Source organism: Megalobrama amblycephala, linkage group LG18, assembly GCF_018812025.1.
Source record: "Megalobrama amblycephala isolate DHTTF-2021 linkage group LG18, ASM1881202v1, whole genome shotgun sequence".
Lineage (NCBI taxonomy): Eukaryota > Metazoa > Chordata > Actinopteri > Cypriniformes > Xenocyprididae > Megalobrama > Megalobrama amblycephala.
Genome location: NC_063061.1, coordinates 25,505,049 through 25,521,969, shown reverse-complemented (window position 1 = coordinate 25,521,969; position 16,921 = coordinate 25,505,049). Strand labels below are relative to the sequence as shown.

Sequence of the window (16,921 nt, the reverse complement as noted above, 5' to 3'; positions counted from 1 at the left end):
AATGCAACAGTGCAAACTCTGTGAATCTACCACGGTATTAAAAACTCATCACAAGGTTACATGCACAAGCGTCCAATCCCACAGCAAACAGACATCATGTGTCGATTACACAGGAAGTGACCCCAACTGGAAGAGGTAGAGTAACCTCGCACAGACAGACCAAGGTCTCTGGACATACGCATCACTTCCTCTGAGACAGTAATGTGATGGGCGTGTGTCAGTGCTGTTCATGCGCTCTCAAAAGACGTGTCTGTGAAGTGTTTGCTCGACTAACACAGCAGTGGAAAAACAGGTAAAGACAGGAAGTGCCTTTCTAAAACGGTTAATAAGTAGCTTCTGTGTAACATCAGCGGCGACGCTCTCCATGGAAAGCAGCTGTTGACTTTAGGCCTTGTTTGTGTAGAGAAACATTTAACCCTCATTTCCACTGGTTTAACAGTGTGAAACCAACGGATCGGATCGGCCGAGGTTTGTTATGGATCAGTTCACAGACACTCTTCAATATTTTCATCATATCTGATACTCAAAGGCTTCAAAACGATCAGCATTTGCAGCAAATTGCCTCTGAATAAAACTGAGCTGTTTTTTCCATCAGACTATGGATCATCCCGTGTCAACTCAACCAGCTCAAATGTTTGATTTTGTTAATATTTGAAAGACAAACATAAATAGTGATGAAAGCCAAAATATTAAACGTCACAGATGTATATTTACTGAGTGATCCACGGTTTTGTAGACAGGGTCAAAGTGACCATTTTCACCTGGAGCCAAATTAGAGCGGTGTAAAAATGACTTTATAAAGATGGCAGCATCATTATTTTATTATGACACAGAGATTGGTAGATCTATTAGTGAAATCTGTTGACTTTATCAATCTTGGTGTCATTATATGCCAACGGTGACCGTTCAAAAATGGGAAAAAAGCACTTCTTGTGTTTTTTCCTCAAGTTTGCAAGACTGTAACTCAAGAAGTATTAAAGATATCTTAATATCCTTTTAGATTCTGGTTCTTAACAAACTTTCCTTTTGGTATCTTCATTTTAAAGGCCCTTGATGGTTCAATCCCAGAAATATGGAGATCTTAATGCGGCTCCATGAGTAAATTGGTCAATTATACACATTTTCAGTGGCCAAAAACAAAATGTGGGTTACTTTACATACAGCTGATACTTCTCTGTTTTAAAGAGGAATATCTGAAGAACAAATAAAGTTAAAACTAGAAATGTATCTTGTGTTTTTCTATCAACTCAATTGCATAGAACATTCCTGTCTGAGTGCCATAAATACTCCTTTTCCAAAGTTTGCATGTGTGTAACTCTAAAAGTATTCAAGATATCTTAATATCCTTCTAGATTCTCATTCTTAATAAACTTTTCTTTTGAAATCTTCATTTTCAAGGCCCTATATAGTTCAGTCCCATAGATATGAGGATCTCAAAACAGCTCCATGTTCAAATTGTTGGTAAGTTTCCAAAATTTGGTTGACTTTACACAGAATTAGCCATATGATACTCCACAAAAAACACATGTGCAAACGTTTTGTTCAAAAACACACCATGAAGGAGTCATGCAGCAGGTTTTGAGAGCATCTGAACAGATAGACGTGACCATATGCCAAACCTACCGTCACAATGAGCTCATTACTGAAACTGCTGACACACACAACACTGAATGTGTGTCGCCTCTCTGTAACCCCACACATCTGTGAGTGTGTGTGTGTGTGTGTGTGTGTGTGTGTGTGTGTGTGTGAGTGTGTGTGACAGAACAGTAGCTCAACACTTACTGAATGCTGCTCTTTATGCATTACCCTACAATCAAAGTTTCCTTCCTTACACACTAAAACGTTGCATATAATGCTTTTAATTTATATATGTACGTTTTTTATGTTAGGATTTATTGAGTGAAGCCTGTTAGTGTGTCAGAAGTGAGCCGAAGCGCCTGAACAGGGACGGATCGATAAGACCATCTCACCTTTTTGAAACCCGTGAGGAACAAATCAAAGCCGAGACACTGAACGAGAGCTTGATTCTGTCTGTCAGGTGTTCTGGGTCATTAACACACACTTCTGACGGTCTGTTTCAGCCTTAAAAACTCTGATTCTGACGCTGAGCGATCCTCAGCTGGAAACATCCAGTGTGTCAATTAAAAACATCAACTAATTGGTGTGGATCAAAATGAGTTGTTGAACTTCTTTAGGGTTAGTAATTATGCTTAAGAAACATTATTAGTGTCTTCCCAAACCCTGGGCCTCACGTTCCCGATCCAAACCTGTCTGGACGGGCTGTATGTATAATTACACACACTTCCAAACAAGCGCTTCACATGCAGAGCCGCGTCTGTGTTATCAGCGAAACACGGCTGACGGCTCGCATGCGTGTTCGGTCTTGTCTCGCGTGTTTCCCGTGTGTCTAGTCGAGATTGCAGGTTGAGTGTCAGATTCCCTGCCGTTTCCAGCACCTTTCACAGCCCGAGGAGAGAAATCCCATCATTCATTCATTCTCACACTCATATTATTGTCTGAGGAGAAACTCACAGCCTGGAGCCTCGGAAAGGAGAAACTGAAAGATTGAATGTTTATTAAAGGGATCGTTCAGCCAAAAAAATCACTCTGTCATCATTTACTCAAGCCTCATGTCATTTCAAACCTGTATGAGTTTCATTCATCCATGAAACAAAAACACAAAGGGAGAAATTTTGGAAAATGTTACAATAATCATACAGCAGACCAGGGGTGGTCAAACTCCAAAAGTGCATGCATATATATATATATATATATAGTGAGTAAATCATTCCAAATCTTTGGTCAAAACATCTCTGTAGTGAGTGTTTGTGGGTCAGTTTCTATAACTGGCGTCACTTACGATCATCTGCTCTTTCATTAGTGACGGTCCCACAGTTTCTGACTCTCGTAACAGTTCAAGAAAGCACCAATTGTGCACAATCACGTCTGTGTTTCTCAGCGCAGATAAACGACAGGAGATTGATGACAGAGAGAGACAAAGAGCGCCGGCAGACAGACAGAGTGAAACCTTTCCCAGAAACACCAGCGTTCCCATGACCACCAAACTGTTTGATTCAGTTATTCTTAAAAACACAAAACACATAAAACACGCCAGATTCTTTTAAGAACAAGCGTCAAATAAATCAGCCGGAGAGATTCCTGGATGGGTTTCCTAGTGATTCATATCGTACATTGATGCCAAATATCATTTAAACGTACATGACATTCATTAGATCAAATATCAAAGCGACTGTCAAACCAACATTCGACAGACAGAAGTTTGACGATCTGTAGAACATGAAGATCACTGAGATACGATTGAATTAGTTTAACTTCACGTTTTCCATTTTATTTCAAGTAACAAAAAGGTTTATTGTTTTAACCACCTTCAGACCCTCATAAATGTGAATGAACTCATAAATACACACGTTTCAGCGCTGCAGTTTAACACATCTCAGATGTCAGACGACACGTTTTTTTATGTATCTACATGTGCGTTCCCTCAATCTCTGAGCATCTTTCACGCATCTCCATCATCATCATCATCATCAAAGCGTCCCGCTCTTCATCACCCGCCGGACGTGTTTATTTGACAGCAGCTTCTCCTCCTCGAGTTTAAAACACTACAAAAGCCTCTCGTCGCTGCTTTGTTCCTCACGCCACCCTTCATCTTCAAGCCAGCTTTGATATCTGTTTTATTTTGTCACATCCAGCAGCGAGAGACACAAAACCAGCCATACTGACTTTCATGAGAAAACGTTTGAGTTACGAGTGTAAAGATGGTAAAACACAAGGTCACAGCTGTGAACGCAGCAATTATGAATATTAATATTTGTAAATATCTGCTCTTAGTTTGTATCAGGCATAACATCATGAGCACTGACAGGTGAAGTGAATAACTCTGATCATATGTTAGTGGGTGGATATATTAGGCAGCAGGTGAACATTTTGTCCTCAAAGTTGATGTTAGAAGCAGGAAAAATGGGCAAGCTTAAGGATTTGAGCGAGTTTGAGCCAAATTGTGATGGCTAGACGACTGGGTCTGAGCATCTCCAAAACTGCAGCTCTTGTGGGGTGTTCCCGGTCTGCAGACAAAGCAAAAATGGATCAGGAATGGTTTGAGGAGCACAACAACGAGTTTGAGGTGTTGACTTGTCCTCCAAATTCTCCAGATCTCAATCCAATGGAGCATCTGTGGGATGTGCTGAACAACCAAGTCCAATCCATGGAGGATCCACCTCACATCTTACAGGACTTAACCCTCTGGAGTCTGAGGCTGATTTGGGGCCTGGAGAAGTTTTGACATGCCCTGACATTTGTGCTTTTTTCAGTTGTTCATAAACATATAAATGACAAAAGTATCATTACACTGTATTCAGCACAAACTAGGCTACCATAATATGTGAGGAACATATATGCACATGTTTGTATTTTTGAAGGAATAACGTTTATGCATGGTTATTGAAAAAACAAAAAACTTAAGTCACTGAAATAAGGCCAAAAAAAGTATATTAAATCTGTGTTCACAAGACTTCTGGGTATTGGAGGTTGTAGACTAGAGTTTTTGCTTCAGAATTATGTAAAAATTATGCTGCCTACTCCTTCATATAAAACAATATATTGATTTAGTTTTTGTAAGACACTTTTTGTCAAGAAACACAGTATGCGTGGAGGCGTGAATCATCATGAATAATGGGCCATTCTCACCTGAGAAGACAAAAGAATCACATAATAATGACCTGAAATGACTTGCATATTAATGAGGCCTGAGAAGTAATATTTATTGTCATCACTATGAGTGCTGGATACTGTGTTTTCAATTCATACTTGCAGCCGGAGGGCGCTCTCTGTACACCTTTAGTCCACAAATTATTCTAAAGAAGAAAGGAACTAGGAACTAACGGCATGTCTTCTAGAGATCGCTAACCATGGCTTTAACATCCAAATAAACACTTTTCAAGACAATAAATACACGATTGAGACGATGAATGCATGTATTGCCTCTGAATTTGCGTCTGAATAGCGATGGCTCCGTGGGCGTGGCCGCATTAGCGGGTAATGAGCTGAATCACAGACTTCTGACATGGCTCTCTTTTCATACAGATTACATAAACACAGAATGTTTGTTTTCGATTTGACTTGCACGATTTAAAACCTGACATTTCAACATTTCTTTAGACATGAGTGTCATTTTTTTGTCATTAGTATTCATAAGTTACAGTTCATTTTCTGAGAACTATCAGATTGGACTTCGTTCAGAGGGAGAGGAGAGATCACGCATCATGTTAGTTTTCTTTATTTTACAAAAAGCACAACATTGTGTTTTTACTCTGAGTGTACACAAATAAAAGAAGACATTGTATAGTTTCAATTGATATATTACTTATGTCTCTATGACAAGAAATGACGGAAGTATTTTAAGTCTGTTTTGCTGCAATGTGAAAAAAAACCTCCAAAACGTGCCGGCGCGTTTTCGGACCTCAGGGAGTTAAAGGATCTGCTGCGAACATCTTGGTTTAGATACCACAGCACACCTAGAGGAGTCCGTGCCTCGACGGGTCAGGGCTGTTCAACACAACATTAGGAAGGTGGTCATAATGTACTGCCTGATCTTCCTGCAGAAGTTGTGAAGTTTCTTCTCCTTCGAGCTGCGCTACATCAGCGTTCATTTCATCTGCATTGATCTCTGGGAATTATAGCATGGCAGATCTTGTTATGTTTGGCCTACTGTACAAAGTTACAAGCTCAAATTGAGTTTGGGCAGCAGATCCGTTCATGTTAACGCACCTTCCTGCTTCATTATGGTTTCACGGCTCAGTTAATGCACTCCTCTCTCGCTGGGACGGATATCAGGTGTCAGTTTCTGATGATGTTGAGTGGAAGCGTCTCCTCAGATGCTCTCGTCTCCTGGAGAAATGCGCTGTAAGGTAATTACGCTCGCGTGGCGAATAATGGACCTGGCACCGTCTGACGCACCTGCCGCGTGTCGTTTCTGTAACTCATTAGACTGACTAAACGCTTTCTTCTTCATCCGTGGAGTAACGGCAGCAATCTGTTGTTGATTTGCCTGCGACGTGTCTGCGTGTGTGCAGACAGCTTCTCAAACACACAGTATTACTCCCTGGTACGGTGATCATGGTATCAGATGGAAATACACCAATACAGTACATCAAAATACCACCTTCACTGTAGGATGGTACTTCATCTGCCCTCATGAGCAGCTCAGGTTCAGGGATCGATTTGCACCTGAACTCTTCTTCCTTTGGGTGATTCTGATCAGAGAACCCGTTTGAAGACACTCGGTCTGCGGTTTACATCAGAGATAAACAGAGAGCGGCTCGTGACCTTTGCCCCGCCGGCGTCGTTAAGAGGAAACATCATTAGGCTGGAGTATCACAGCGCTTCCCTGCATTCGATTCTCATGCGCTGCTGTTTAATGCCAAATGCGTCTGTGGCAGCGGAGGTAATTTGCAAACTATTTTGAAAGCATATTATAATGGGATTGTTTTAGTGCCATCTATAATTCACTCAGCAGGAAAATGTGTTTTTTTACCCTCAACAATGTGGCGTTCAGGAGCAATTAAGAGGAAAAGGCTTTTAAAAGCGACTGGTGCATTTCCATAAAGGGCAAAGCTTTGAAATTGCATAAAACACAAGCTAAATGGTTTTTACTGTTCAATGCGGGGGGAAAATAAATAGATGGCTCAGAAAGGGGAGTGATTGTATCTCGTCTGGCTATTATAGAGCAGTTTAATGCACAGATCGTAGATGTCAGGATCGCCTCTTTTCTTCCTTTCAAGCGCTGCGGCTGCATAAAACACGCTTAATTTGGACGATGTTGTTGCACTGCATGTTTACAGCGGGATCATGCTCGTTCACTTCAATATTTAAAGGAGATGCATGATTTAAGAGGTGTGATGGTGTGGTTGGTCTGGTTTCACCCCGTGAGCCGCTGTAATCGCTAATGAGATTTCAGATCTGAGGAGGAGAGCAGCTTTCACTTAAAGGGCTGGTTGATTATGATGTGACTTTTTTAACTTTAGTTAGTGTGTAATGTTGCTGTTTGAGCATAAACAACATCTGCAAAGTTACGACGCTCAAAGTTCAATGCAAAGGGAGATTTTTTTTTTTTACAGAAATCACTTTTTAAACGGCTGGTAGGGACTACGACGAGCTTCTTCCCGGGTTGTGACATCACAAACCCTAAAATTTACATAAACCCCGCCCCCGAGAACACGCAACAAAGGGGGCGGGGCCATGTTGGGCTGCTTTAGAGAAGAGGAAGAGTTGTTGTAGTAGAGTGTTGTTGACATGCCGTCATTTTACGCCAAACGAGGGTCAATTCAACACAAAAGATGAACATGACGGCACATGCTAGTGGATGAGTTGAATCAACTCCACAGCAACTACATCAATTTATCCACTAACATTCAGAAACGTCTAAAAGTTGTAACTTCTTCCTGAGTCTCTCCATCAGTGTCGACTCCGGTTTGAACAATGTAAGGCTGAACACCGTTACTGACAATCCTCATTTTGTCTGCGTGAGATTCTCCAGCTTTGTTGTTGTTGAGCTGTTAAAGCTCCGCCCTCTTCTGGAAAGCAGCAGCTCATTTGGATTTAAAGGGACACACACAAAAACGGCGTGTTTTTGCTCACACCCAAATAGGGGCAAATTTGTCAAGCTATAATAAATGATCTGTGGGGGATTTTGAGCTGAAACTTCACATTCTGGAGACACCAGAGACTGATATTACATCTTGTGAAAGGAGCGTTATAGATCCACTTTAAGATATTATCCATTTCCAGGCCTGAAAATCACAATAATTTCCTGATTATTTCAGGTTGTACAAGACTGGAGGAAACCAGTTTATGAAACGCAGAATTATTAAAAAATATTTTATTTAAAATCCAGCTAGCATGTTTCAGAGAAGATGTCTAGAGGTCTCATCTCATTATCATTTTTGTGAGCACTGAAATGAACATTAATTCTATTATCAGACGCTTCCATCTGTGCTGTAGATGCATTCCCACAATGCATCATTCAGCCCCTCAAAAATCCCATTTCCAACAGGCCCACCTTCAATTTACAGAGTGCTTTACATGTGAAGGTTAATCAATAAACAGGCCCGACCGTGCCGTTACAGGACCGCCGAGACCCCACACACCCGCTGTAATCCCAACACGGGAAAATTGGAAAAGAGGCGCCCATCTAATTCCAAACAAACATGCTCATCAGACACTCGCCTGGGGAACTGGACTAGATTGGCTGTGTGTGTGTGTGTGTGTGTGTGTGTGTTAATGATAACACAAGGTTACAGCAGCGTTTACTGCAGCAGCCGCTACATTGATAACTAAAAGCCATTGATTGTGTTTCTTCCACACGAACACTTGTACGTTATTCACACTCAATGAGGCCACTGAGACACGATGCATTATGGGTCGGACAGGCTGTGTATAAACTGGAATGATTACCGACGCCTCCGTTAATGAAGAAGGAACTTGGCCGTCGATCAGTGAATAAATCGGGACATTCGATTCCCCTGAATGGAGTTTAATTAGATCTCGGTGCAGCTCAGATCCTTTACTAACTAGTGCAGGATGGTGTTTTTTCAGGTTTAACTGAAGATAGGTATTTGATTATTAATTGGCTGATGTCTGGCTTTATTAGCAAACCAATAACGCCCCTTTCACAAGATGTAATATCAGTCTGTGAAGTTTCAGCTCAAAATCCCCCACAGATCATTTATTGTAGCTCGTCAAAGTTGTCTCTATTTGGGTGCGAGAAAAAACACACCGTTTTTGTGTGTGTCCCTTTAAATGCAAATGAGCTGCTGCGCCCCGCCCCCTTTCCAGAAGAGGGCGGAGCTTTAACAGCTCAACAACAACAAAGCTGGAGAATCTCACGCAGCCAAAATGAGGATTGTTAGTTAATCTTTTGCGCAAATCCAGCATTCGTTTGTGAAGCAGTCCGGCGTAAAATGACGGCATGTCAACAACACTCTACTACAACAACTCTTCCTCTTCTCTAAAGCAGCCCAATATGGCCCCGCCCCCTTTGTTGTGTGTTCTCGGGGGCGGGGTTTATGTAAATTTTAGGGTTTGTGATGTCACAACCCGTGAAGAAGCCCATTGTAGTCCCTACCAGCCTTAAAAAGTGATTTCTGTAACAGAAAATATCTCCTTTGCATTGAACTTTGAGCGTCGTAACTTTGCAGATGTTGTTTATGATCAAACAGCAACATTACACACTAACTAAAGTTAAAAAAGTCACATCATAATCAACCAGCCCTTTAAAAAGTCACATACATTAAGTGTGGAAAAGCTGACTGGGCCTTTGCAATCCAATAATGATCTTCATGCAGGAAACCCATGAATGCCTCATTAGACTGTAATGGATGTTTCTGATTGGGTAGGACCCCATCCAGCAGCCAATCAACACTCTCTGTCGAATGAGTGAAGGAAGCGTGTGCCGTGTCCAGTCTGATTAGCATTAGCCAATGGCACGGCTCTGAGCGCAGCTGCAGCGTTCCCGCCTGGACTCTGAGCGCTCTTTATGGGCCAGTGTGATGATCTGGCCCTGATCCACAGCGTACGGGACACCTGTGGACGGACGCAGCGCTCGCACCGGCCAGTGGTGGCGCTGTGACTCCGCCAGCCTGAGTGTGCTGATCTGTGCTGATCTTCAGTCATGTTTACTGTCTGAAAACACAGTGAAGCTTCCTTTCCATCAGATAAACTCATTCTTACAGGGAAACATGACGACGCTGTCCGCCTGCAGATGATGTGATGAAGAACTCAAGATCCTTTTCACATTTCCAGGGTTAGACTGATGAATTTCTAATGTGTCGAACGGAAACTCCAACAAATATCATTTTTGCCTTCCCATTTACTCCAAGAGCTGAAGAATGAATCAGTAGAGTGTTTCTATGACTTTACAAAAGAGGAAAGAAATATCAAGAGGTTGATTGTGTGGGTCAGAAGAGAAAACACTCTCAGCGGAGTTAACTCGTTCTGTCGTTTAATGCCGAGGTGATAAAACACAAGTGTGGTGTTATAAATGCACATAAAAAATTAAAAAAGGGAAAATATATGAGTCTCATGAGCTACAAAACAGCAACACCTGATCAATACAACTTTATGTAATTTACACATTATTAATTATATTATATTAATTACATAATTTTATTTACACAATATTATCAACATGATATCACAAACACACTTAATTATTTATATTATTATCAATAATTATAATTAATTATCAATAACACACATTCTGATTAATATTTATTATTAATTTATGTTATATTTATGATATTAATTTACACAATGTTATGAATTACATTATAGTTTTATCTAAATTGTTTTTTTTACATTACTGTCAATAATTATGTTAGAATTAAATATAATATAATATTATCAACAACACATGATCATCAATATTATTAATTATACTAAAATTATGTTATATTTATTTGACACAATATTATTAATGACTACATATTTTAATTATAATTAATTATAAATATATTATAATTATTATCAACAACCCACATGCTCCTTAATATTATTTATTTAATTATTTATTACTTACTACTTTATTACTTATACTATTAATTTAATGTTATTAATTACATTAATATTTTATTATCTAAATTATATTATTCTTTTTCATATTATTATTAATAATTATATTTTACATAATTATTAGGCCTATAACTATTATTTATCAATATTTATCATCTTCATCATCATCATCTTCATCATCATCTTCATCATCATCATCATCATCATCATCTTCATTATCTTCATCATCTTCGTCATCATCATCATCATCATCTTCGTCATCATCATGATCTTCGTCATCATCATCATCATCATCATCATCGTCTTCATCATCATCATCATCTTCTTCGTCATCATCATCATCATCATCATCTTCGTCATCATATTCATCATCTTCGTCATCATCATCATCTTCATCATCATCATCTTCATTATCTTAGTCATCTTCGTCATCACCACCATCATCATCATCTTCGTCATCATCATCATCTTTGTCATCATCTTCATCATCTTCATCGTCTTCATCATCATCATCATCTTTATCATCATCTTCATCATCATCTTTATCATCATCATCATCATCTTCGTCATCATCTTCATCATCATCATCTTTATCATTATCTTCATCATCATCATCTTCATCATCATCACCATCATCTTCATCATCATCATCATCATCATCATCATCATCTTTATCATCATCGTCTTCATCTTCATCGTCTTCATCACACTCATCATCATCTTCATCATCATCATCATCTTCATCATCTTCGTCTTCATCTTCATCGTCTTCATCACCATCATCATCATCTTCATCATCTTCACCATCATCTTCATCTTCATCGTCTTCATCACCATCATTATCATCATCATCATCTTCATCATCATCATCATCATCATATTCATCATCTTCGTCATCATCATCATCATCTTCGTCATCATCATCATCTTCGTCATCATCATCATCTTCATCGTCTTCATCATCATCATCATCTTTATCATTATCTTCATCATCATCATCTTCATCATCATCGTCTTCATCACCATCATCTTCATCATCATCATCATCATCATCATCATCATCATCGCTCGTCTCGTCTCTCTCTGAAGTTCATCTCAACAGCAGTTTCCTGTCCCTCTGTCAGCAGCTTCAGCTGTAAATCTGCCGCGTGTGCACTTCTTTGACATTTAAGCATGATGGGAAGGAAATGGAGCTCTTGTGGGCATTAATGTGATCTATCAGGTCATTTACGCTGCTAATCAGACGTCATTATTCTGACCAGCTCAAGTCCTGAAGTCTGAGATGATCACAGCAGAGTGCAGATCTCACTCACATCCAGAGAAAATCATCAAGATAAAGTGACTGATTCAAATGTGAGCGGAGAAACAACATAATTCCAGTATTTTACTCTTTCTTTGCCTCTTACCAAGAAAAATAGAGGCAATTTAGTCTTTTGTGCATGAATAGCTCATCTAAGGCAATTTGTGTGCGAGTCAAACTCCTGCAATTCCGGGCTTTATTTATTTTTTTCTCCAGATATTTCATCTCACGACGTGTCTGTCCCTACGCAGGTGGCGCATCAACATCTTCTCCCCTTTGTCTTTGGTCTAATGGCTTCCATGAATGATGTGAAGTCGTCTGCCAGGATTCTGGATGAGACCATCTGCTTCCTGTGAGGGCAGAGTCTTCCTGTAGACACGATACGGCTGGAGAGCGTCTGATTGATCCGTCGCCGTGTGTTCGTCTGATCGCAGGGAGAACTGCTTCAATCTATCAGCTGCGGGAGATCTGGACTGATCAGACGGGATCAGATCAGCATATCAGAATGATTTCTGAAGGATCACGGAGTAATGATGCTGAGAATCACAGGAATAAATTACACTTCACTATATATTCACATAGAAAACAGCTGTTTTAAATAGTAAAAATATTTCACAATTTTCAGTATTTTTGATCACATAAACGCAGCTCTGATGAGCAGAAGAGACTCTTTCACAAACAGTCTAAATGATCCCAAAATGCTCCTTTCAGACCCAGTTCCAGCTGAAGGTTCAGATGTCCTACAAACGTCTCCTGTTAAAATGAATAAACAAACGCTTCAATCCAGGAGTAATTCCCTAAAAGGGTCACAAACTGACCTCTGACCAGCTGGACCACCAGAAGAGGAGAAACACACATCATCTGGTGTCTTCTTCTAACCTTCAGCGGAGGAAATCTCAGCTTTTCTCCCTGATCTGATTTCCCGTGGGCGTCTGCTCTCTCGGGACTAAGTGGATCATTCCGGCGCTTTCAGGCACTCACGGACACTCGGAGAATCCAGGTGGGAGAGAAACACAGAGTGGAATAAATAAAGAGAAGTTCAGCTCCTCTGGATTGCTCTTTGATTTGTTGAATTTCGGCCACTGATAATGAGATGTTTTTCAAACCGCTGTGGCGTCTGGCGCAGGAGTCCGTCTCTCTTTCAACTATCCATCACGGCCTTATTAGTCGCTAAACTCTAAATGATCAGCAGTGAGTGTGTGGCGGCGCGTAACGGGTGGCGTCCAGATGCGGCTGGAACGACACCTCATTAGCACCGGCGGATAAAAGCTTCTCCGTACGGATACAGTTATTATCACTAAAACAATCGGACTCTTCAAAGCGATTAGAAATAATTGCCTCGAGATGTCCGCCTTCAATCTACACGAGAGGAGAGACACAAAAACACTCGCTGCTCGCTGTCACTCATCTGATAATCAGAGAACACGGCCTTCCTGAACATCACTGAGAGAGACAAGATGATGTTCAACACACACACACACACACACACACACACACACACACACACACACACACACACACACACACACACACACACACACACACACACACTGCTGAATCAACAAAGGAGATTCACTGAGAAGAAGTGTAGGGCGGGACCTGATGTTGTCTTCTTTAACTTGACTAAATTCCTATATATATATATATATATATATATATATATATATATATATATATATATATATATATATATATATATATATATATATATTATCATTATTTTTATATATACATAAAAAATTTTCATCATAATTTTTAATTGTGTAATAATAATAACAATAATAAATTAATTACAAATAAATAAATACATATATATTATTTAAATATTTTATTTTAAATAAAAGTTTATATATATATTTAATTAATAATAACAATTATTATTATTAATATTAATAATAATTAAATATATAAACAATTATTATTATCATCATCAATGTTTTTTGTGTAATAATAATAATAATCTCTCTATATATGATTACTAATATTATACATATACATATAATTAACATATACATATAAACTTTATATAAAATAAAATATTTAATAAATAATCATATTAATTATTGTTAATAATAATATATTAAATATTTAAATGTTAATAATAATAATAAAATTAATTATTATTTTATTATCCTCATCATCATTATTGTTGTTTAATGTCACTCTATATATGTATATGAATAATATTATTTAAATATATATATATATATATATATATATATATATATATATATATATATATATATATATAAATATTTAATTAATAATATTATTAATTAATAATAATAATACTAGTAATACTAACAATACTAATAATATATTAAATATTTAAATATTAATAATAATAATATGAATTATTATTATCTTCATTATTGTTAATTGTGTAATAATAATAGTAATAATAATAATACTAATAATAATAATACTTTCTCTCTCTATATATATATGATTAATATTTAAATATATATATATATATATATATATATATATATATATATATATATATATATATATATATATATATACACACTTTTATACAAATAAAATATTTAATTAATAATAATAATTATTAATAATAATATTTATATATTTATAATAATATTTATATATTAAATATTTAAATGTTAATAATATAATTTTTTTTTTATTATCATCATCATCATCATTGTTGTTAATGTTAATTGTTTAATAACAATAATAAATTAATTAATTTATATGATCATATATAATTGATATGGTGTGAAAGAACTCTTCCCAGAATGCCATCACCTCTTTTAATCCCATGTAAATGCATGTTGGAATCGAACTGAAGTGGATCAGCTCTGAAGCTCTGAACATGTGTGAAGAAAGTGAATGTGGAGTGTGATTTGCAGTGTCTGTGGTTTGTCGTGTTTTATAACCCGGCGCGGGAACACGAGTCGCTCTGACAGCTGACGATTTAGAAGCTGCGTGACCCCGCAACAAATCACCTCTCCAACAGGAGAGCAGGTCGTCCCAGCATGCACCGCTGCCCCGTGCGGCTCCGCGCTCCTTCAGCTTCATTCTGTTCTAATCAATCCCAGCAAATAGCATCTCAAGCTGAGCGCCATAAAGACATAATGTGAGTCAGAAGCCTGTTTGTAGGTACTGCGAGGTCTGGTTCGCGGCGCAGATACGAGCCATAAATTGATACAGCGCCATAAATGGATATTTAATTAATACGGCGGTGAACAGGGTGAGCGGGATGAAATAGCGCCGCAGCAGCTCGAGCGGGAGTTTCATTACACTCGTGTCGAGAGCGTTACCGCTGGCCATAATTCTCCAGAGCCGGGCGGCCGGGGAAATTGAACAGCCTGCCGCTGGGCTCCATCCGACGAGACGCGCAAAGCCCAAAATCAGACACATTTAACCGGGATCACGTGGAAGCAGCATCTAATTCAATTCGGCCATATTCCTCCCAACGTCCTGCGGAGATAAAGCAGCTCTGATCCATTCCAGTGATGAAGGAGAGCGAGTTTACTTTGTGTTTTCAACTGTCTGTCTGTCAGCCAGTGGAAACATCTGGGCAAAACCAGAGGGGCGTGTCCCGTACACCCGGCCCCGCCCACTCGGCCCGATCGCCATGGAGACATCTGGAAACAGGCAAGAGTTCAGTGCCAGTGTGGAAAGTCTCTGTGCTTCACAATAAAGAGTCTCTAATGCTTCTGTGGAACTCTTCCCATCACGAGTTCTTCTGGAGAACAAAACCGTCACTGATGGCACATTTAGAGCAAGTTTAATTTACTTACACTTTTGCATAGTTTACAGCAGTGTTTTGCCAAATTTTAAGTTCTAAAGCTTGAGAGTTTGAACGCTTGAAAGTAAAGAATTTAAGGCATAAATATATTTTTTTTATTATTTTACAGTACAATTGTAATTAGCAAATGTAAACAATGTCTTATTTTTTATAATTAGAGTTAAATATTACTATGAAATGAAGACAAAAATATATTAATTGCTGTTCAATCATGCTTTTGTGTGCCAATGTCAAATTTGGTGAAAATATCTAATTTGTATGAACACATAAAAAATTACTCACATCCAACTTTGATTTCAAAAGTTTGACATTTGGCATGTTTCTGATTTTCCTACAGTAGTTTTGTCTCGATCGGACTATCAGTTTCTAAGATATTCATGAATGTTGTTTAAGCGTTAAATCACAACGTTGCATTAACCATAAGGCGAAACCTAGCATGTTTGGTGTCGTTGGACACGGCAAGGATTCAGGAATCCAAGGAGATGAAAATCCTGTTAAAATAAGCCAACCCGTTTTTTTTCACCATTAGGTGGCGCTGGTCCGTAACTTCTCAGTCTCCTTCAGGGCATCGTGTCGATGACACATACCGAGTTTCGAAATGATTCGTTCAAACGTTATTTTACTCAAAATTCAAAATGGCCAACACCCAAAACTGAATATAATTTGACTCAGCATGACGCCCCGAATCTAATGAGAACACATTTATGCTTTCTGAACAAACCGTTCAGAAGTTAAAAGCAAAAATAGCCATTTTTCGTATCTCTGGACCAGTTGGTGGCGCTGCACCGAAATGCAGCATGTAACAACGACCTAGGAGGAGTTCAAAAAAGTAGTTTTTTCTGAAAATGGCAGAAAAATTGTGTTTTTAGACCTTACGGTTCAAAAGTTATTATATTAATTATATTATAGTTATTATATTTGAACAGGTGGTGGCGCTAGAGGGATTGAGTTAGAGACTCCAAAATCGGAGTGATTAATTTTGGGACTGAACTCTATCAGTGTGCCAAATTTCATAACTTTCCCGCAAACTGTTCTATGGGCTGCCATAGACTTCCAGAGTGGAAGAGGAAGAAGAAGAAGAAGAAGAAAGCCAAGGGATACACACTTTCGGTGCTTGTTCCATAAATAATTAAAATTTTTACATTTTAAAATGTTGTTAAATAATTGAAATATTAACTTAAAGTCACACTTCAGTTTAGGGTCCAATTCTCACTATTAACTCTGACTTTTGCCTCAAACTCCTAATTACTGTTTTCTAA

General features: G+C 38.4%; 1 protein-coding gene across 18 annotated transcripts in view; it reads right to left on the bottom strand.

Moving 5' to 3' along the window:
* Nucleotides 1-16,921, bottom strand: part of ptprma (protein tyrosine phosphatase receptor type Ma) — a 191,172-nt gene that overhangs the window by 119,959 nt on the left and 54,292 nt on the right. The gene's annotated exons all lie outside the window — the stretch shown is intronic.